Source organism: Protopterus annectens, chromosome 3.part1 (assembly GCF_019279795.1).
Source record: "Protopterus annectens isolate FY-2018-M chromosome 3.part1, PAN1.0, whole genome shotgun sequence".
Classification (NCBI taxonomy): Eukaryota; Metazoa; Chordata; order Ceratodontiformes; family Protopteridae; genus Protopterus; species Protopterus annectens.
The window spans coordinates 1,639,202,250-1,639,227,753 of NC_056732.1; positions in this window are offsets into that span (position 1 = coordinate 1,639,202,250).

The window sequence follows — 25,504 nt, forward strand, 5'->3', positions numbered from 1 at the left end:
ACAGGGGTGAGAGTTACTGACTTCATATCCCTCATAGGACATATGTTGCAACAAACCCTGTTACAAAAGTAAATGTACGAGGTTATCACAGCAACATGTCAATACTGGCCCTGTGTTTGTGCCTCCACCCTCAACTCTGTCAACCTTTGTACATATGTCATGCAATAAGAGGTGCATATGTTCAGTACACCATATTTATTGACATCATATCTGATAACAAGCCAGTGAGCTATCTGACTGCTACACGTTATGTATAGTAGAGGTTATATTTGAGGACATAACCTGGGCATTCTGTGGTTGTATGTACAGTACTGAGGTCTGTGCACTTATGGTGATTGTCGACAGTGTGTGTATAGTGAATATGTACCTTGGCCTGTGTACAGACTGTAGTAGATGTCATTGTTCTTGGTCCTGTTCTATCTGATGTTACATGCTGCTCCACTTTATGTTACCCTATTGGCTTACATGTTTGTAGGGCCAAACACACACGTGTCCCATACCACAGACAGGTATCGTACCACACTTTTTAGTGGCCCAGTACATGTAGGGTTGGTGTGTGAGTGGCACATATGAGGATGGTATTGATCAGATAGTCTATATACTGTAATATCACACTAGCTTACCATATGTGGATGTGGCTGTGCTCACATTGGTTGTGGTTATGCACTTTCACACAGGTGTCTGTTACTCTGTGATGTGACATGCCTGTAAAGCCTGCTATGTATGCAGGTACATGTGTATTCCCCCATAGAAAATGTAGGCCATTGTTGAGGCAGTCTGCCTGCAGCCTGCACAGTGCTTTGTTACATGACTAGCAGCTTAGTGTACTTACCCAGTGAGATGTTATGTCCAGATACTTGCCAGATGTACTGCTGCCGGGCCACCATAACAGTCATGTATGTCAGACAAAGCAGTGGGATGCTGTATAGATGTATGTCACTAACTAGTGGGTAGTATGTGGCCATGGCACCTCTGTACCAGCGGTTATTATGTGTCAGGACAGACAGGGGTATATGAATGCATAACCTATTGGGGCAAATGTATACCAGTATTTACATGATATACCCATCTGCATGGCTGTTAACATCCACATTGTCAGGCTTGGTCCACATGTCTTGCACTAAGGGATTCTGTGTATACCTCTGGACTGACCAGAGTGTGTCAGACTGTCCACATATATTGGCCATATCTCTGCTGTAGTCCACAGGAGGATTACTGTGCTAGCAGTGGTACTGTATTATGATGTCCTTGGGATGTCTGTCAGTAGCCAATGGCGCACATGTTAAAAGCAGATGTGACCTCCCATACTCACCATGTCTGTGAAAACAATCCCGATTACAGTAGCAATAGTCTACAAATATACCTGCAATACATACCTGATATCCCCTTGCACTAAGAGGTTTGGACTATTGGGGCTCAGGTAGGGCTCCACTCCATGTTCAGGACATATGGTGAACATATATGTATAAATACTTATCCATATATCTATATAGATATATACACATATACATATCGACATACATAGATGGATTTGTATATGTACATATATATATATATATATCTATATATATATCTATATATATATATATATATATATATATATATATATACATATCTATATAATGACTCAAATATATACATATACAGAGCAATATATGTCTACAGATATATAGCTAGAGATACATATGCACATATATGTATGGATATCAACATATATATCGACAGTAATAGGTATATCAGACTGGATATGTATGCACATATAGTTAGAGATATCTACATATATACCCACATCGATAGGCATATCTGTACACATAGGATGTGAATACATATATAACTATATATACATATATCTATATATACTGATATGTATATATAGGGTTCCTATTAGAACAACAAAAACGCATTTCGTTGAATGCGTTTTCATCGACACTTAAACAACGAACAGGCAAAACAGTGAAGCAGCTGTTCAGTGAATTCTTTCTCTGGGAAAGAAGTCACTTGACCACTTTGTTGCTTTGCTGTGTTCTGCACTGTAGTGTGGTCTCAGAGATTCCCTTATCCGGTATAGCTCCCGAGCATAACTGTGCAACAGTTACTGACCTTAGGGTTAGGCTGTGGGTTAAGGTAAGTGCATATGTTTTAAACTGTTTACATTTTTTTTTTGAGTTAGATGTATGGTTGAGTTAAGTGCATATGTGTTTTAAGCTGTTTACTTTGTTTTTGGGGGGTAGAATTAGGGTTAAGGTAAGGGTATATGTGTTTGGAACTGTTTACGTAAATGTGCAACGGTTACTGACCTTATGGTTAGGGTGCGGGTTAAGGTAAGTGCATATGTTTTAAACTGTTTACTTTTTTTTTGCATTAGATGTATGGTTGAGTTGCGTGCATATGTGTTTTCAGCTGATTACTTTTTTTTGGGGGGGGGATAGAATTAGGGTTAAGGTAAGTGTGTATGTGTTTGGAAATGTTTACTGTTTTTTTTTTGGTTGGAACAGAGATTTCTTTCCCTAGGAGAGGAATTGCTTTTCTGAGATGTCAACATTTTCAGCTTTCGCTGAAATAGGGTAGATGAAACAACGTTCGCTGTTTCAAGCATTCAATGTTGTGATATAGACCCATATATATATATATATATATATATATATATATATATATATATATATATATATATATATATATAGATATATATATATATATATATATATATATATATACACACACATATATCTATATATACATATAGGTGTATATATATATATATATATATATATATATATATATATATATATATATGAAGAGATGTACACGTGGCCATATATATGTTGCACTGTTGCACTATACAGATGTGTATACAGACATATGTATGCGTATACATGTGCATGTACATGTAGACATATATATAGACCTATTATATGTATATTACCATATTCCTGTCATGTGTAAACCTCACGGTTGTGTATACCCTTCCAGATGTATCTCACCGTATGTATCTGCTATGTGTACATTATGATAAAACAACATAAATGATGCAACAGTCAGATTAATAACAAGGACTACACAATTTAGGAAGTAAAGGCAATTGTTCAATACTACTCAATATGTGTATTGACAGCTATATTGGTAAAACAACAGCTGTTTCCGCAGTGGTCATGACGTAGTGGTTAAGTGTTGCGACTTTAGTGTACAGTGTCCTGGGTTCAAGGGCTGTTAATTTTGTTGCTGGGCAGAACAAGGACTGTCGGATACAGAGTGGTTAAGGCAGTTTTGAGCAACTTTAAGTGGATTTGAGCGGGTTTGCTCGAAGCTAAGCAGTGCTAATCTATGGATAAATGTACGGGCGCTTACACAGTGTAGACTTCACTTACTAGTGCGCAAATCAGCCCAGCTGTTATATTGCAGTAATGTTGATACTTGCTAAGCATGGCTTAGCCCTGGTAACCAGGTCACATCACCCAGTCTGATAACATAGCAGAGTAATGACATCTGTAATAATTGTATGTAATGCCATATGTGCTGTCATTACAGTAGCAAGGGGTGTGAGTGTCATGCGTGGGACACAGATGTATATGAGGCCTGTATAGCACTGTTATCCATGTGAATGTGTTACATACAGGGGTAGTAGCCCAGTGAACATGCTGTCACACTGGCGTGTAGTGTATCATGTCAGTACTACTGTTGACAGTGCTTACCCAGGCAAAAGCAGAGTGCTAAATGCAGTACTGACAACAGGCACATCTTGCAGACATAGCTGGACACTGAGGCCTCCTTGTTGTATTCCTGGTGTGTGAGCTGTGTCACAGTATATATGCTTTACTGGGCAATGATCCATCATATGGAATCTAACTGTAGACCACCGTCTGTACAGAACATGTTAGTGAGGGCTTCTGACCATGTAGTTATGGCATACATATTGCTGTCAAATGTCTGTCAATACACTCATCCTACTGCACAGCTACTTCCCAAGCTGATGACTGTCAGTTCCTGTACAGATGTGCAGATATCAGGTGTCCTGCTGGGATATGTACAAGCAACCTAAGCTTGATTGACACTGACATGTCTGCCCAGCTGTGTAAGAACTGGCACATACAGGAGATGTCACTCTGTATGCACCACATGTCACAGGTACCTACACTACACTACTACAGTCAACAGAACATGCTTGGGTACAGGTCTCCATCACAGACACTAACCATGTGTTGTAATGCATGTTGTATACATGTCAACCTGATCACCTCAGTGGCAGGAGGCACCTGGAGGATTGGCTGATGCATGTCATTCTCACCCTGAGGGTCACCACAGTAGTGTCTGTCGAGAGATTGCCTGCTGCCACCTGGCAGGTGGCAGGATACCACTATACACACAACCCCTACATAACCCATCTCCCCTTGGACAATAGCTAGGTACACAGCTATGACCACCTGCAGTGATGCACCCATGTATTGACATGTGTACATGTGCATGACTGCGTATAGCAGTGTCTGTGTGTTAGCACACCTGTACGTGGGAATTCCATGAGGGCCTTCTCAACTAACAAAATACCCTTTGTCATAGTCAGTTGTCGCTGCTGTTGTATGGGACATTACATGTACCCTGTTAAGCTCCTCCCCATACCGGCTACATGATACTTGCAGTACCAGCACAACAGTGTTTTACAAATGGGTTGATAGGCATGGGACACACATTGTGTTTTGGCATGTGTGTGTAGTTGTATATGTCTGTATATCTGTAGGGTACAGCATTTTGAGGCCATCTACTCCTATTATAATACCCATTGCCACACATTAGTACAGCTAGTGTTGCTGCTGCCCATAGGTGGGGCATGACAATGCAACACCCTACTATGCATGTGGCATGTGCATTAGATGCATATCCCTGTAGTACCACTGTTGGGGTATACTATGTGTTGTATCGCAGTCACAGCCAATGTATGATGGTGGGTATGGCAGAGTGTCATCATGGGTTTCAGAGAGTACAATATCCACTGGGGGATGTGGGTGCTGTGTACACTATTACACCAAGGTATACCCGGTATATGTCCCATGTACCACATTATGATTACCACTGTCACCATCAACCATACAGGTAACTGATACCACAATCCAAGCCAGTTATGCATGTGCTGTGTGCAGCCTACCTGCAACACATTGGACACATGGTTAAGTTAGTTAGCAGTGATAGGCCTTGATATCTCAAATGTGTGTCTACCTGTTATGTGTCTGTTAATGTGTATTTGAAGGTATGTCACACTATGTATTGTCCATATACTCCCATTACATCCCCCATTGGCATACTTTACATGTCTGGGGATCTTCTGCATGTAACATGTAACCTGGGACACACCTCACTCTAAATGCTGTGTGGTGTGTGCAATGTAAGCCACACACTTCAGTATCACTATATAGCTAGGTAGGGGTCTAGTCTCAGTGTTGCCAAGTAACAGTGTGCATGTATGTGGATGGATGTACATCAGGTTGCATGGTATACATGCCTTGGTGGGTCACCTATCCATGTGACACAGGCAATAACCATTTTACTAACCTGTGACATCTGTTCAACTGTACCCCAGTTATGTCACAGCCATGGTGTCACCACAGTACAATACCCTGTTGTGGAATATGACTGCAGACCATCCTCGTGCTGACACATGTACACCTACAACACAAATGCATAACATTATAGAGACCACAACCAACCAGTGTTACTAACAGCTATAATGCATCATTGCTGGACTGCTACACTACCTGCCATGTATGCATTACACTTTACTCCTTACAACATGTTACACTGCAGTACTGTGATACACTGTAGTGCAGTCAACATGTACATCAGAACCATATTAGCCTGTCCCTGCATTGATGGCATGGATGACAGGAATGTAGCACAGGTATCATCATATGCACAGGGTGTGATGTTGGTTTGCCAGAGGCCGAGAGTGGGCCATACACTTTACACCATGTGTGTGGGTGATGGGTGTACTGCATTGAGCTGAGCATGGTGCTGTGGTGTGTGTAGGTCTGGGATTGTGCTAGGTGTGTTTTTAGAGTGAGTGGGTATGCATGCACACAGTTCTGCCATGTGGCTGTCCTACATAGGGGTTTATGGGCATCTGCAGACCATACCTGGCAGGGTGTGCAGTTCACTGCCTCTGGCCACATACATGTGGACTGTGCCTGCCAGGGGTTCCATGGGCATGTCCAAGTATAGGCCTCTATGTGCTACTTTCACCTGCTGAGGACAAATGTCCGCTGGTACCAGGCCCCACCTGGGACTGGCCAGGACCACATGCATGTGGCCTGCTGTGTTGTGGTGTGGACAGAACCCCCTCACACTGCCAAGGCTGGTACTGCCACTACAGGAGCTCATTGGTGTCCTAGCATGTCCATGTTGACTGCCAGCTGTTGGCATTGCTGGCCTACATCCACATGGCCATCGCCACACTCCCACCCGATGTTCAAGCATGGACAGACCATGGTTGATGAGGGCCATCATCTCACCAGACAGTCTATCCATGAACTCTGTTAATGCACGGATGGCACCAGCCAGTTCACGGGCATTGTCACTTGCAGATGTGACAGCAGCCCTCTCCAGCCTCAGGCCCTGTCTGGTGTAATGTTCCATACGTGCCTGCACCAATGTGACAGCCTGAAGCATGCACCTGCTGGTACCAGCTATGTCACCTCTGCCAAGAGCATGATGCCCAGCAGCCGTACCACAAGCACCCTGGGACATCTGCCTATGTGGTGCCCTACCAGACATCTGGCTATGCCTGCTGCAACCAGACACAGTAGGCATGGTTATCACACTTTCCTTTGCACTGCCTCCAAACGCCAGCTGTCCCTCCGCTTTGGCCACTGGTGATGGTGTATGTATAGGCACTGAAATTGTGTGCAGGGTTGGGGTGGCTAAAAGGGGGTTGTCAAATGTTGGTGCAGTGTCAGCCCCTGGCAACCCCACCTGTACCTCAACCGTACTATCATCATCTTTGATGTCTGTATGGACACCAACAACAGATTGCATGCAGGAAGAACCCTAACCCACCTTGCCACCTGTGGGGTAAAACAATAAATGCACTTTAAAACCTTTAAAGCATTGCCTAACAGTACACACACACGTGCGCGTGCGCGCGCGCACACACACACACACACACACACACACACACACACACACACACACACATACACCTCCAAAATACCTACTTGTCCATGGCTTTACAGACAGTTCCAAATATATGCCCATGTGGTACTCCATCCTGCATCACACTTGTTAACATACACACATTGATACCACTCATTAACATATCAGTCCTCTAAATGCCTACACAAGCGGTCACAACACAAGATCTGTTACTACATTACCTGCCTGACCTGTGTATAGTGGTTTTACATGGCCTCATTGCTGTCATCCAATATGCACCCTCTGTATGTCAGGACAGCATGAGCATGGCCCCTATATGTGTGGGCTACTATGTTCTATCCATAATATCATGCACTGGTGTGTCATGTGTATGCAATGCTTGGTACATGCCATATATGCTGCTCATTCAGCCTGTCATATAGTAACTGTAATATTTGGATACACTCCCTGGTGTTGACTAGTACATCCCCAATGCATCTGTAGTGCTGCATACGTGGGTTGTAGGTGACCTCTCTGCTAAATGAGATATTTAGGGTGTACCTGGTGTCTATCTTCCCTCTTGATGCCTGTTCCATGCTACAGACCATATTATATCACCAGCTGTCCTGTGATTACACACATGACAAATATTGCTGGTGTGTAATGTGGCAGTCCATGTACATGTACCGCATGATCCCAAAGGGAGGTACTGCTGTATGAACACCCTGCAATCACACATGTGCATACATGGCCAGCCGCACAAACACACACACATGCACACAAGCATCCTACATGCATCAACCTCCCTCCACTTCACCTGAGTGACCCTACAGACAAACTAACTACCCACCAGGATGCACACATACACACACACACACACACACACACACATACTGGTGATGTCGCACAATGATAGTACACACAGTCCTCCTATTACGCCTCTGTCAACATGCATAACATATGGTAATCGACAGCATGCAGTGCAGCTATAGTCAATCCATGCTGGCAACAGTATACATGTGTGTGATGCATGTGCTGTGTCATTAGGTGAAGCCCTTTCCCCTGGATACCACTGTGTCCATGAGCACGGTATTTCTGTGCACCTGTTCTGCACCCTGCTATGTGCTATGCACCACACCTTACAGGTGTACAACCCATTGCTGAATGTGTACTACTGTGTTGGTTATGTCAGCTTTAATGCTCACAGCCCCTATGTTTTCCAGCAACACATACCTGGTATGATATGTGGACAGATATAATTTGTGAATGCCTGATGTCTGATGCACAGCTCTCAACATCAGTGGACCATGTATGACCAATCCAATACTCTTACACTGACAACCATCAGAGTATACCATGGCTATGGGGGATGTACACACCTTTATTGATATGACGCACCCATCCTTGATCTGCCATGGGACCGCATCACCGCTTATCTTAGCAGTACATGAGCCCGATACATGAGATATGTTATGTACTTTCACATGCAGTGTCTACTGAATGTGTTAGTCTGCCAATGCTGACCATGATGCATACGCACCATGTGGGCATATGTGTGCACACCCTTATCATGATGGTTTGTTGCACCTCTTGTTGTGTGTACTACAGCAGTCACTACTCCTAGCAGGGGAATACCAGCGTAGGCCATCCACATTTGCCAGTGTATGCTCAGTCTGCCCTAGACATATCCCACTATTTTCCATGATTGCAAGGTCTACTCAAGTGCACATCTCTTGATGTTCACACACTGAAATCACTATTCCTGTGGGGGTAGGGTTACGGCTGCCACAGGTCCTGAACCTGACTATGTGCAGATACAGCCATTCTTAGCATCCTTAGGATCCCTGCTGCAGTGCACTGGTGTGTCATGCTGACACCTCCCCCTCCTTCAGCCTTTTTGCAGATGCATGACGAGTAAGCCCTACACATGTATGTCACTTTGCAGTGTCCCATACACTGAACACCACATGTTGCAGCCTAGTCTCAGCTGATAATGTGGACCACTGTAATGCCTTATGCCATAGTGTATCTCTGCAGCAGTTTCCATTATCCTACAGGTATATATACTGGTGTTGCACTTTATATGGGTTTTGTTCCAAACATGTCCCTACTGTAGGCCATGTCTCCCAGCATTATGTTACTCCCTGTGGACACATTCTGCAATGGCAGGATGTTAGTTATCATGCAGGTGTCTGACATACCCTTCCAATACCCCATCATGGTCACCTCTGTGATGCCATGCATTTCATAGCAACAATACGTACACATGTACAGCATGCATTCTGGGTAGGTGTGTTAGATGTGTGCATGGCATGTACCATAGCCATTACATGCCTGGTGTATTGGCAAGCATCTACATAAACCATACTCACCAGCTACAGGCTACTGCCTTGGTGGTATCCTGGAGGGCCCTACATAAGAGAGTAAAAGATGCATAGTCAGTGGCCACAACTGTGGCAGTGCTACAGGGTGGGTGCAGTATTACAGTACATCAACAGTACATTTCCACAGTACTACCACATATGGACATCTGTTTATCACTACTATGCAGCAACAAAATATATCTGTGACATGTCAGATATGCATGATCTACCTGTACCGATGCGGATGCATATGCAACAGTGGTCTACAGCTGTGCTCTGTGGCCTTACCTGCATGATTCTTGGCCGGTGGGTGGGTGGTACCCACCTCCACAAAAGTGTCTGGCAGTTGGTGTGTGTCCGGACGGGCAGATGCCATGAGGTTGGCCAGGAGCTCCTCCACACATGTTGGGGGGGATGGATGCCATGGCCCCCCTGTGGTGAGGTGATCTCCCCAGGCTGGAGCAGCATGCCGATGGGCATTGCAAAGCAGGTCGAAACAATGATGATGGACCTGCTGAAAACTGCAATTGTGCAGTCCGACATCATTGACCCTGGGGACTAGGTCATTCTACAGGGCGGTCTGCTCCTGCTGATCATGGGTGGCCCAGCCAAACAGGACAGAATAGTGCTGGATTAAATAGGTTAGCACTACTTCATTTTCAGCAGCTGAATAAGATGGTAGCCATGCATGTGACATCTTGCCTGAAAGACATAAAGATGGAAACAGGTCTGGGAAACTCATACAGCAAGGTTACCACAGTTCTTAATACACATCTCTGTCATCCCCCCACCATATCAGTGACAACAAACTGTATGCACAACTTATTAGGTATGGCAACAGCTTACCTACCAGTGGGACAGATATTGTATTGTACCACACTTTGTGCTATGTGTTTGTAGCCATGTTCCCTGTGTGGACACTATCATTGCTGGCCTGTTACAGACTATTCACCTGCGTGCCATTATCAGGGCCACTATGGTTCCATATATGCCTGTGATATGGCTGCTTTGTGATTGCTGCACATCTGACATTCTGTGTTATTGGGGATAACTATGCATGCTGTTGGGCATGTTCCGAGATTGTGTAGACTATTACTATCTACATATGTTCTATAACAGTGGCACAATAGCATGTATATGTACTGTTGCCCAGCAGAACCACCTCTCCAAACCCATCTGCTCATGTTACCCGGCCACATCACATGTGTGTCCCACCCTGGGGCCTCCTCATGGACTGGTTCACCAATACTATCAGGTGGAACCAACCAAGAGGATGTTGTCCCCCCCAAGGGCACACACAGATATGTTCCTGTCCCCTGAGGGCAGGTCCAGGGTCTGTTCCATAACGGGCTCCACAGACATATATGGGATGTGCTACATCACTCTGAGGCACCCAGTACACATTCACAGAGCTGACATGCTCCTCCTGCTTAGCCTCCAAGCCAGACACCTTCAGGATGTGGACTGCTGTTGTGAGTAGCAGTGTGTGGGAGGCTTGTTCCCATTGTGTCCATATCGGGGCCCATGGGGCATCCACATCATAGACTACACACACCATCCAGGGTGTTTAACCCACCACATATGTCACATACCACCCCTGTAGACTGTCCTCTATATCTACCAACCCTGACCACCTCCACAAGTATACCTACCATACTTCCCCATATTCCCATTCCATACTTCACAGACAAGGACAATGTGGTCACAACAAGAGTTTCACATGTGACATACCCGTCCATGTTGCACACACTGACAGCTGTAGATATCTGTGTGCATTGCTTTGTATGCTGCTTCCTCACACATAGCATGCAGCACTGTGGTAGTAATATAGGGGATATTTATTTACATACATATATGTTTGTGTGTGCGTTTGTATATATGTAGACGTGCAAATAGGTATATATCTATATATGTGTAGATATATGTGATGTATATATGTGCTCATATATATGTCTACACATGGGTATCTGTATATTTGTGGACATATATGTAGATATATATATATATATATATATATATATATATATATATATATATATATATATATATATAATATTATATTATATATATATATATATATATATATATATATATATATATATATATATATATATATATATATAAATATATGCATACCTATATGTGGGGTATATTCAGACATCAGGTCCACAATCTCACAACACCTTCCTGCACAGCTGCACTGTTCTGCCTTGCTACAACACAGACAGGTGCCACATATGGACACAGCCTTATATTAGGGGGGTATATGTAGGGCCAGATTGCAGGTAACCCTATTACACACCTATGGCATTCCTGCGTGCTACAATGCAGATTATCCTGAGTATCCTGCAAGGGGAGGTGGCTGTGGATCCCACATGTCCATCCTAATTGCATTACTTCCACCACCAGCTATTGGCCACGTAATATACATACTTCCTATTACATAATGCACACTATGATGGCTTACATCTTATCAGTCAGTGCTGCTCTGCACGGTTGAGGGGTATAGCCCCCTACCCACAGGGACGGACTCTATTGTCTTTAGCAGTTGTTCAGCTAAACATCATTACAACAGCAACAGCTGAAGCCACATATAAAGCATTCCACATCATCTTTCTCATTATTATGGACCAAGCACTATGGTCAATTACATACATATATACTTCACATACCTGTTCTGGGACTGCAGACTCTTCTAGAGTGTTTGGTATTTTTTTTTTCTTATACGCGCACTCTCTCTCTCTCTCTCTCTCTCTCTCTCTCTCGCAGTCTCTCTCCAGTAAATGGAATGAGCTGTTTTGCATAGATTGCAGCATGGCATGTGTAGGTGATGCACATGATCAGGTGATGGCATTTGCACCAGTCAGTGTCCTCCACTTGCTACCTGTATGCAGCATGCTGTGTAGTACTTCCAATTACCACTGTCATGGCAACCAACTACTATAAATCCCTACATCATGTGGGCATGGCCCCTTTATGATGGACATCCTTCCTGTGTGTGGACATCAGTGTTACAGACAGCAGGTAGCAATACCTCTTACAGGAGAACCTGAACACTCAGGCCAGCTACATATTTGTATGAGGTTCCAAAACCACTGACAGTGTGAGTAGAGTTGTTGTATGCATTGTATAGCATCGGTGTTACAGGGTTTGTGTGTACATACTAGTTTAACTTGGAATGCAGTCTGTCTGCATAGCTTTCAACTGTGGACCTATCCTCTTGATGGCTAGAGGTGTGTCTATTATGTTTTGTCTGTCCACCACACAGGTCTAGTGTCAGATATATCACTGGCAGTGTGTGTGTGTTGAGTGCTATCAGTACATAGCTACATCCATTTCTGTTTCTAACTTCATATTCCTGACTAAGGGTATGTTGCAGACTATCCTGTAACACCAGCGACTTGCTTAGTATATGACAACAGTTTTACACATATGGGCCTGTGTTCCAGCCCCTGTCCTCCACCTACATACCAGGCTTTGCACTTTGCACATATGACATGCTGCCAGGGGTTGTTCTGTAGTGGGCAGTGAGAATGTCATGCTGCCATTCCTGCCATCAGTCCACTGCTGTTGTGTCCCCCACACATACTTTGGGGTTGGGGCCATATATGTGTGGGTTTAGCTACACAATACATGTGTTTCCTTATGCACTCTAGAGGCCAGCATATGTAACAGTGGTATATGGCACTGTATTATTGAGTCTAGGGGGAGATGCACCATAACTAACCTAGGCTGTTACAACATGTGGGGGTATCAGGGGGTAAGCTGCCTTAAGGTATCTGGAGGTACATTACCATGCACTCTACCTTGGGTAAAGGCAAGCCTACTGCCTCCTGCCATACAGACTGTTCTGTTTATCAGTGTGATTGTGATAGTGTCAATTATGCCTTGTTTTGTAACAGTTACATCCCATTGTGTCAACTGAGGTCTTCAGCCCATAGGGATTGTGTACAGAGTGTAGATAGAGACTGCTGAACTATACATCTGCATTACTTACTGTTGATTGTTTGGTATCCTGTGGCCCAGTCTGTCTTTCCTATTGTATTACTTGAAGGCCTCGGCCTGGACAGCAACATATGTCAACCTTTCCAGACTACTGTATTAGTATAACTGTTTCACAGTTGCATTATTCTGTTAATATGGATGTCACTGTCTAAACAGCTATATGACATGGCATATACAACTGTAATAGTACACAAATAAAGCTTTCCCATGTATGCAAACCTGCATGTGGTGTTATATCCTTTGACCTCTTTGTGGGTATATGTTGCAGGTAATGATTGTCATTTGTTTGAGTGGCTCATACAATGTCCTGTTGGTAAGATAGTAACTGCAGGCATAGTGGCTGTTCCATATTATGTGCACCTTCTACATATGTATCTTCCTATACATATCTCTGCGTGTGTATGTGTAGTTACATATATATATATATATCTATATATATATATATATATATATATATTTGTATATCTATCTATCAGTCTATATATATATATATATATATATATATATATATATATATATATATATATGTATATATATATATTGTGTGTGTGTGTGTGTGTGTGTGTGTGCGTGTATATATCTGTATCTGCATATATGTGTCTGTTTATATGCATCCTAGGGATGTTGATAGCTTCCACATTGTACATTACCTACAGGAGCCAGACTGTACTGCATGATATGTTACTGATGCTAGCCTGACATCATACAGGTGGGATGGAGTACTGTTAACATCTTGTGCCCATGTCATGTCAGGTCCTGGTCATGGGTGCAACAGCTGGTAGTGTATTGCAGGGTACACATGTTTGGCTGTGTGGGGGGAAATACCTATTTGTACAAGACGTATGTTATTTGGGGACTCTCAACCCCATTAACGGTTCATGTGGACATATATGTTTTTATGTTCCCATTTTTATCAACAGATATATGTCTGCATATACATATATATATATTTATATATATATATATATATATATATATATATATATATATATATATATATATATATATAGATATAGATATCTGCTTACATATATATAAATTACTGTATGATGTAGACATGTATATCTATAGATATATAGTAACTGGTCTAGACTGTTTGTAGGCTTCTGAGCCCCAAGCCTGTCTGTGTTGGAGGGAAACCTTCTAGCTTAGTTTTGTTTCTTATAACTAGACAATTTTCTAGTTTCAGTACTCAAATTTGTTTCTTTAAACTCAGCACTTGTTCAGAACTCATTGTAAGCACTACATAAGCTGCAAATTACTACAGCACTCAACTGTCCTCACTTGTCTAGAGGAAAGCAGTTTTTAGTACTTAATAAATAAGCACTTATCCAGGCATGTCTAAGGGTCAGCTCCCAGTGATTTCTCCTGTCTACCTGATGAATCTGGGCATCTTGGGGCAATGCAGCAATTGCCTCATGTACACAGACAACCCTCTCCTCCTACCACCCAACACTACAACCTGTGAGAGATGCACTTATATAGCCAAACTGGAAGCAAAGCTCTCTCCACCCAAGACAGTCAAGAGGAGAAGGTAAACACTTGCACCACACCACACTCATCACATAGTCCCTCAAAACCTACACCACCAAAACACACACATAGAATCACAAAACACGCACCTACATTCACGGAGGCTCTCAATAAAAACCTGCCCAAACATCAGGGCATCCAAAGCATAAACGTAAGCAAACTCCACCTCCCAACACAACCCAAATGACACATAGCCCAAATACTCAGTGTGCCACTCAACCACAGCCCATAAGGCATAACAACGTACCCAACACTCTAGTCATAGGTGACTCTATAGTCAGGCACACTGATGTTCCACTCACTAGACTAAACAAGGAGAAAGTTACTGTCAGCTGCCTGTCAGGTGCCAGGATCCACCACATAATGCATGCACTCAGGTCACTCCACAATAAGTACAAATATGACACTGTCATTATCCATGTTGGTGTTAATGACCTGAGACATATCTCCCTGGACTGCATGAAAAGAGACATGGAGGAGCTCTCCGATCTCTTATCCCACGCAGGTATGACCCTAACCCTAAGTAGCATCCTGCCATCACCCAGAATGATACCACAGTACAAGGACAAAATGATTGACTTCAACAATTGGCTAAGCTTCTGGTGTCATTCTAGGGGGATCCAGTATTTATCTGCCTAGGACGACATGATCGACAGACCACGATGCTTTGCCAGAGATGGCCTGCACCTGTCACCCTTAGGATTCCGGATACTGGCTAAGGCTCTTGCCACACCTATAGTGCCTTTTTTAGACAAGGTTCAAATGACAAATTCACCACAGTAACAGGTACAAGCAAGCAAAATCTGAGGGTAATGCTACTCAATGCTAGAAGTCTAAACCTCAAAATGCACTCACTCGAGACACTCCTTAAAATGGAGAACATTGACATCTGTGCAGTGACAGAGACCTGGTTCAAAGCTCCAGAGAGCACCCCTGCATTACCTGGCTACAATTCATACCACACCTTTTGGCCAACTAACCCAGAACGAAGCACTAAAGGCGGAGGCGTGTCCATATTCATTAAGGATATTCACACATCCAGGCTAGTTGCACAGCATAATGCATCCGAGATTATCCAAGTGCAACTAACTCTGGGCAAGAACGCAATCCAAATTGTAGCTTGCTACAGACCCCCTACCATGCCCCAGGATTCCCACTCCTCATTTCTTGATACACTGGAAAGTATTGGGGTACAACCCAATACCCTAATAATGGGCGATTTCAACTACCCCACCATTAACTGGGAAAACTACTCATGTACCAACTCTTTTGCTCAACGTTTTCTAGAATTCATAAATTCCAATGCCTTGGATCAACTTATTCACACCCCCACCAGGGGCAGCAATATCCTAGACCTGGTCATTACCAACATGGCAAAGTGGTGTTCCACACCAGAGGTCAATTCCTCGTTGGTCAGATCCGACCACAAGCTAATCAGCCTAGACATACACATCCCACCCCACCCCCAATTAGGGAAACCATCGTAAAAAACTTTGCCAAAGCCAACTTCACACTTCTTAAGACAGAAGTGGCAAACTTCACGACACCCATGCAGATGGACAATAGAGGTATGACTGCCGAATCCTACACAAATGCACTTTATAAGCACTTACACAAGTGCATGGATCACCCCTAACAGAACCAAGATGTTATCCTCCAAAAAAAGGAAGCCAATCCAGTGGTCCTCTGCCATAAACAAACTCTACAACAGAAGAAAGAAACTGTTGCAAAAAATAGTAAAATCCCATGACTGGCAGAACTCCCTGGTCAACCTCAGTAAGAAGCTGAGATCCCTCATAAAATCCTCCAAAGCTAGTAACGAAAACAAAATTGCCACTGACTCTAAAGACAACCACAATGCATTCTATAGCTATGTCAAGAATCTAAATGGGAACACTCAGATCTGCTCTGAGTTACAGCACAATGGCACTAAATATACAGAACCAACTGATATTGCCAACATCCTAGCAGACAGGTTCAGTGCTAACTTTACTCCCCTCTCACCCCCTAGAGGGCCAATCCCTATACCGGAAGAATGCAGAGTTCCTATAATCACGGCTGCACAGGTAAAAAACACACTCTCCAAAGCCAAGAACACAGCTATGTTCAATCATAGCCTCACTTCAGGCTTTGTACCCACTGAATGGCGCACTGTGACGGTTATCCCACTCCACAAAGGGGGATCCACGATGGACCCCGGGAACTACCGCCCAATTAGCCTGACGAGCCTGGTCTGCAAGGCCATGGAACGTATCATTGTAGAACTCATAAACAAAGACATTGGTAATCTCCAAACTCTGGACCCTACCCAGTTTGGATTTGTAAAAGGCAGATCATGTCTCCTAAACCTGATTGACTTTTTTGAAGCAGTCACCAAAGCCATAGATGAGGGTAAAATGGTTCACACAGCTTATCTAGATCTCGCCAAGGCTTTCGGCACCATCCCCCACTCTGGAATTATAGATAAGCTCACTGAACTAGGTATAAATCCCTATGTCACAAGATGGGTTGCCAACTGGCTCATGGACAGAACCCACACTGTGAAAGTAGAGGATTCCAAATCCGACATCAGACCAATGACAAGTAGAGTACCACAAGGTTCAGTCCTGGGTCCTCTCCTGTTTGGTATCTGCTTCTCTGAATTGCAGGCTAACACAGAAGGTCTTTGGCTAACAAAGTTTACAGATGACTGCAAACTAGGAGCCATAATCGAAACTCCTAACGATGTGGACAAACTACAAAAGGGCTTCACTGAGACAGATACCTGGAGTCAAAGCCATGGCCTGAAGCTCAATGCCAAAAAGTGTATTGTCATCCCCTTTGGTAAAAACTCTGTACCCATGAACTACCACATAGCTGGTAGTCTACTTAATGCCAAAAATGTGATAAGAGACCTTGGGACACAGGTGGACAGTAGTCTCTCCTTTGATAATCACATTGCCACAGTGGTCAGGAAATCCTTCTACATGGCTCATCTCATCACAAAAAGATTCTCATCCAGAAAAAAGAGGTCATTGTTCCCCTCTACTCATCACTCATTAGAACCATTATAGAGTACAACGCCCCTTTTGGTATGTACCTCACAAGACATCTACAACAACTGGAAAGACCACAGAAATACCTCACAAAAAGGATTACTGGCCTCAAACAGATGCCCTACGCAGACCGTCTTAAAAAATACAGCTTTACTCCATTGCATATCGCCTACTCAGGGGTGATCTCTGCCTAACATACAAAGCTATGTCAAACCCAGAGCTGTTGGACATGCTCCACTTAAAGAAATCCCAATCCCTCCGAGCTACACGCTCTAGGGATCTACACCTTGTCACCACAATAAACAGAACATGCTGAAGGGATAGATTCCTGTCCCAGAGACTTCCCATACTCTGGAACAGACTACCTATCTATGTCAAACAGAGCTCCTCATTAGCACTCTTCAAGAAAAATCTTGATGATTGGATGGGAAATGGGAAATTCACCCCGGGGATCACTTCAGTGGTTCTGCTCAAAAGGGGCACAGGAAAATAATTTTCTTGTGTGGCGAAAGCCAGGGTACATTTTTTGGCTAGGCTTGTATGGGCCCTAGGGCCGATAGCCTAGTACCTACCTATGAACCTATGAACCTATATGCATATGTAGATATGTTATATATATTTAGATATTAATACACACACACACACACACACACACACACACACACACACACACACACACACACACACACCTACAGCTGCATGTTGAAATAATTTCCCTGTAAGGTTGAATGACTGGGCTGGATGATATGTTTGTGAAAACATCAGGATTATGTATATGTGACATGGCTTAGTGGTAAATTACTTTGACTATGGTGTGCAGGATCCTGGGTTTTAGCCTTCCAGAGGCTGTTTATCTTGTTGCTGGGCAGAACAAGAGCCATTGGATACAGAGTTATTAAGGCACTTTTAAGCAGCTGTAAATGGGTTAGTGTGGGTCTGCATGGAGGTAAGCAATGCTAACTTCCTGTTACATTTTCATATACTCAGTTAGCTTTTCAATTGCTTAACCTGTGTAGGCATTGCTTACCCCCGTTCAAACAGGCTTAATCCCGCTTACTGCTGCCTAAAAGTGCTTACTCCCACTTACCCCCATGCTTATTTCTTTAAACGAAAAGAAAAAAGGGTTGATAGGAATGTGGTGAAAAAGGAGCACAAAGAGGGAAAGACAGTAGGGAAAATAGCTAGGGATGTGCAGGATGAGTGTAAGGAGGGTCCATACCTGCCCATTTCTTCTACAGCAACAGCTGTTCATATACACTGGCTTTAGAGATAGATTTGGACACTTAAACCCCTGAGAGAGGGGTGAGGACAACAATAATATGCTGTCATGTCAATTAGACTAGATTACATGTGTCCAGTGGACACATGTGTGAAATGGACAGCTATGTATGGGGTGAGATATTTGGGGGGGGACAGATTGCCCTTTTTTTTTCAGGTGAGAGTGGGATGTTGGGGAGGGATAGTAGGTATATTAGGGGAGGTGGGTTGGGTAGGTTAACAGACATGACAATCAAGATGCATACAGGGGCAGTATATGACACATGTTGGGGTTAGACACCTTGATGGGGAGGGATGTTGGGAAATCGGAAGCCCATGAGCCCCCTAGTGGAAACAGTGGGACTGAGGTCCCTTCCCATGGTCAGTCACCACTGCACCTTCACAGCTCCATAGGTGGCTGTGCTGGGGGCTGAGGTGCAGACCCAGGTCAGCCCTCTAGTTGTGACACACGACCCTCGAGCTGGCGTAGCAGATCTCCGACCTCCCTGCGGAGCTCGCTACACCACGATCCGCACCTGGCACCAGGTGACAAGTTCTTGTCTGTGCCCGCTCCCAGTGGGGGACAAGCCCCATCCCCTGAGGCAGTTCTGCCCAAAGGTGGTGCAGGACCAATGGACAAGGAGGTTCCGGGTTGGACCCCAGACGTGCTGGTGCCCTGTGCCATGACCAGCTGAGGTGGGATAGGTGAGTCCACTGGGACCAGCCTTCCCAAACATGCTATAGTATTTAAATTTTATCATCATATGTGGGTTAGTAATAGTCAACACATTCCACGGTAAGGTATAACAGCATACATAGATATTCCCATTAACCCAGACACCAGATAAAGAACAGTTGCAAAGCAAACGAAACACATGCATATATGGGACCACAGTGGTAATAACAACAGCATGCAGTTACATTGATGGCACCATGCCACCAATGATGGAATATTACAATAGAGCACATGCATGGAAACAGATTTAAATAATTATCAACCAATAGGACATAATCAGAACAGTGAAGTCATTACATACCAGTTGAGGTGGGTATGTAGTTTATTGTTGGAGATATGGTGGGGGGGGAGAAAGATGTCAAATAACAACTAGTATATTCCTGTTGTCCACATTAATTTCCTAGTCAGTGCTGTTATCTCTACCTTACAAGTATTACTACACTACCCTATATCTTTGGACAGTGATATAGCTGTCATCATCTTTATACATGAACAGATTTTTACCTGCAGTATACACCTCTTACCTGGTATACCTGTGGAGGAAATGTTTGTTAACACTGACTATTTCTACACATACTCCCAGATTCCAGGTTGATGTTGTGCACATAGCTGTCTATCTCTTTCTGCACAGACTCTGGCCATGTCTTGTCCACATGCAGGTGAACCGGGACATATCTAGACTATTGCCCTCTTCAACCTTTAGTGACTTACCACACTCTTATACAGGCTTTCCTACACAGTTATTTTATGTAGCACAGTGTGGGTGACAGTGACCAGTGATACCTTATTATTCAGAGCAACTGCAACACTCACAATTCCATACAATACCAGAGTAAACAGTACCAGTACAGTGTGTCAAGGTTTTTATTTCTTGGCACAGTGGTCATATCCAACGTACCTCTGGGAGCAACGTTTGTTAGTACTACCTGAATGTGGCCACACAAAGTACCAGATTACACATTAGTAGTATGCACATACATCTCCCTCTGTTACTGTACACACTCTGGTCACAGCTTGACAACATGGGGGTGTAGATAGGATATACTTGGCTTATTACTCTCATAACAGTTTCAGGAGTTGCTACAGTGGCAGGTTTGTTCTCATAGATGTGTGACAATCAGTTGTATTCCCTATTTGCTGCCTGAACATCTGGGATCATCCCACAGACTTCCCAGGGGGATAGGGTGACAGGCACCAGATATGGGCCAATATACCAGACATTCTGGTCTTATCTGTACAGTTGTGGGGTATGATTTGTATGCAGCCTACTTCCACTCCCAGGATTCAGACCATGGCTGCGTCTGCTACAACTTAAACACTGTCCATCAGAGTTGTGTGTGCTATATAGATATTGCTATATATCTCCTATCTGCTTTTTATGTTATAATTCTCCTGTGGTTTTGCATTCTGACCTTCTATTACAACACTCTTATACAGGATTTCCTAGACAGTTATATTTTGTAGGACAATGTAGGTGACAGTGATGAGTAATACCTTATTATTCAGAGCAACTACATCAGTCACAATGTCATACAATACCAAAGTAAACAGTACCAGTACAGGGTATCATTCTTGTATTTCTGGGCACAATGTTGGTATCTGACAGACCTGTGGGAGAAATGTTTGTTAGAACTACCTGAATGTTGCCACATACAGTACCAGATTCCACATTACTATTATGCACATACATCTCACTCTGTTACTGTACATACTCTGGCCACAGCTTGACAACATGGGGGTGTAAATGGGACATACGTGGCTTCTTACTCTCATAAGGTTTTGGGGAGTTGCTAGTGTGCCAGCTTTGTTCTCATAGATATGTGTCAATCAGTTGTATTTCCTGTTTGAAGCCTATACATCTGGGATCATCCCACTGATTTCCCAGGGGGACAGGTTGACAGGCAGCAGATATGGGCCACTTTACTGGACATTCTGGACATATCTGTACAGTTGTGGAGTATGATTCTGTATGCAGACTACTACCACTGCCAGGATTCGAACCATGGCTGTGTGTGCTAAAAATAAGGCAGTTCACGTTTCAGTTGCATGTGCTATTCGGATTTTGTTGTCTAACTTTTCACAGTTTTCTGTCTATGTGTCTCTCAGTTGTACTAAATGGCCGCTGGGGATTACACCAGTCATATACAGGCATTCCTACACATTCTATTTATGGTGCACAGTGTGGGTAACAGTGCTTAATACAACAGTACTATTACGTGATTGCAAATCTACATTACCATATGATACCGGAGTATACACATGCAGTCCAACAGTTAGACCTTTATTGTCAGGCTGTTACGCTCTTATTTACATACAAAGTATATGAGACTCTTCCTGACATATTCTTCGGTGTATGCAGTACTTGCCTTAAACAATACAGGTTTTATACAGGCAATTAATTTACTAATACTTTTAGATTTATTTCCTATAACAGTACATTCAAGAGTATTACTGACCTGCCTCATGTTGCAACCTCTCCAGGTGACTTCTGTGGGCCTCCTGGTTTGTGGCCCACTCACTTGCAGCTGCGGAGGACATAAGAGGAATATTTAGCCATACCTATCCCTGATATGCATGAGCTGGCAATTATTACACACATAGTGAAGTGATACTTACACACAGCTGGGACAGCCCCTGCCGTTTTAGCCTCTTGGATACCCTGCTCCAAGAGGTCCCCCTTACACAGCTTCAGGTCAGCATAGTGATGCCTGACCTTCTCACCAGTTCGGGGTATGCCAGTGGTACTGGTGAGGTCATGGGTGAGATGGTCCCAGGCTTCCACCTTATATTGGGAACCCTGGTACTGGCCCTGCAGCAGTCTCTGCTCATGGTCTTTCAAAAGGAGTCCTGCCATGACTCTGGACTCCTGGATGCACCAGTGCTGTACCTGGAAGTGCACACCTTCTCCCCTTACTGCCATTGTACCTGCAAGGGGAAGCTACAACCAGTTATGACATGTATTCCCACCTGTTGTGTTTAAGTAGGGCCGATTTCCCACATTTTTCCATGACTGGCTAGTTTTGAAAAGGCTAGGCTATGGGCAAACATGCTTACCTAAGGTTGGCATTGTTTAAAGGGGTATACCACTGGTCACATTGAGTTAGCTGGCCTACACATTGCTTACACATCCTAAGCTGGCCTGTGCAATGCTTAGCATTGCTTACATTAGACTTTGCATTATATTTTCATTTTGGCATTGATTTCTTATTCATTACATCTTATATATATGCCTGGCATCCATGATTCATGTGTACGTACATTGTATGGGATCCTTGTTTTACTGGGGACTTCAACACTCTATTAGAATTACACCTCACATCTGGGCTTACCACTGTACTACAGTACACGTATTTATGTTATGTAGTGGGTTATAGAACATATGACTGTATACTGATTCATTTCACAGGTTCAGGTTGATTTTATTATAGTGAGGACATGTTTGGTGATACCTCATTCTTCTGTACTGCTGTGATGGCTTGATGGTTGACTACTGTGACTATCGTGTATAGGGTCCTGGGTTCAAGACCTGTAAGGCAGTTTATTTTGTTGCTGGACAGAACAAGGGCTGTTGGATACAGAGTGATTAAGGCAATTTGAGCAGTTGTAAGTGGGTTTGCACAGGTTTGCGTGAGAGTAAGAAATGATAACCTCCAATTAAATATGCTTACAGGGAGTTAGCTTCATTATTGCTTAACCTGTGTGCACATTGCTTACCCCCATGCAAATGGGCCTAAACTCGCTTACTAGTGCCTAAATATGCTTACTACTGCTTATTGGTGCTTACACTTGCTTACTAGTGCTTACTCCCGCTTACAATTGCACTGATTTAGACAGTAATATCTAACAGTTCTTGGGAAGGAGGGGGATTTGGAAGCTGTATGCAGTTGTCATTCATTACGCATTTTACCTTTCATTTGTATCCATGATTCCTGTGTACATATACTGTATGGGGCACATGTGCTTATCTGTGGACTTTGCAATGTAATGACACTGACACCTCACATGTGTATTTACTGCAGTACTCCAGTTCACAAATATATGTTATTTAGTAGGTTATGCAACTAAAATATTGGTCATAACATGATTTGCCATGGAAAATGGAATGTGCTGCAGTGGGACTTGAACTGGGAATGCCTGCTCATAAGGAAAATGCTCTGCCTGCTACCCTATTGCTATACTGCTTCATTTGCTTATATCTTCCTTGTTATCCTCTTCAGCCATTTAAGCTGCATTAAAAGTAGCTAAGTGATGGGCACACCCACGCACCTACATTTAGCTTTAATCAGATTCATAATAAAAAAAATTGGCTTGTTTATTTGATCTGTATTTACTATTGCTGTTGTATACATGGGGGAATGTTGCTGGGGATATGAGGACACCTATGAGTGGTCTCGCTCATTCCTTTGATCTTTCTGCTGTTCTTCATTGTGGGGGCTGTATATTCTGAAAGCTCTGCTGTCAGACATCCCCCTGCACTCTTACATGCTCCATGTAAGATTAGGAGCTCAGGCAGCATGCCTTCATTAATATGCATGGCACTGCCATCCTGCTCCTAAATGGCCGCTTCTGTGTAGAACTAATCTAGCCCTGCATGGAAAATTAGTAAATACGGGGGGTGCATAAAATAAACAAAATCTTAAAACACAGGACAAAACACCCAGGAGCCGGTACTTAACACTTTCATCCATTATTAAGTGATAAGGACTTCATCAGATAAACTTAAAATGCAGAACAGCATATAAATATTACACAAAGAAGGCAGTTCCTAAGAATCAATTAGCTAATAAACATCAATTTACATTTGAAACATAGTGCTATATTTAAAACAATCCAATAAAGAATTTTCCAAGTGAAAACAATCTTTAGTGGATCAGTAATAGAATTCTGTCACTAGGTAGTGATGGAAGTTAATGACACATATCAGCTAGAGTAAACATCACACAAGCTATAACACAAGAGTCTTAATACATGTAATATAAGAGACTTAATAGTAATAATGTATTTATAATCAGTGGCGCCATTTAAGTGCGCACTTAATATTTAAATTTTCATTCAGACCAGGTAGGACATCGGCATTTAAGTCTCAGTTGCTATAATAATTCCTTGACCTTTAAATAATTGTTTGCATCTCCAAAGACTTGATTAACTTTTTCCAGTATAATAAATTTAAAGCAAGTAAAATTCTGGTAATGTAGGCTATGCTTGGCTAGAGCATTTGGCAAGTCTAAATTTCTGATTGCTGCACAGTGCTCTTTAATTCTTGCAATTTGCAAATGGTTTTCCCAACATAAAACAATGAGCATGAAACACATATAGCAGTGCAAACCACAAATAAAGATTTACAGTTAAAATGGTTCTGAAAAGAAACTGAGAAATTGTTATGTTTGAAAGTAAAACTGGTGCCTTCAAAAATGTATGCACAGGCTACACAGGTTCCACAAGAAAACATTCCCACTGTGTAA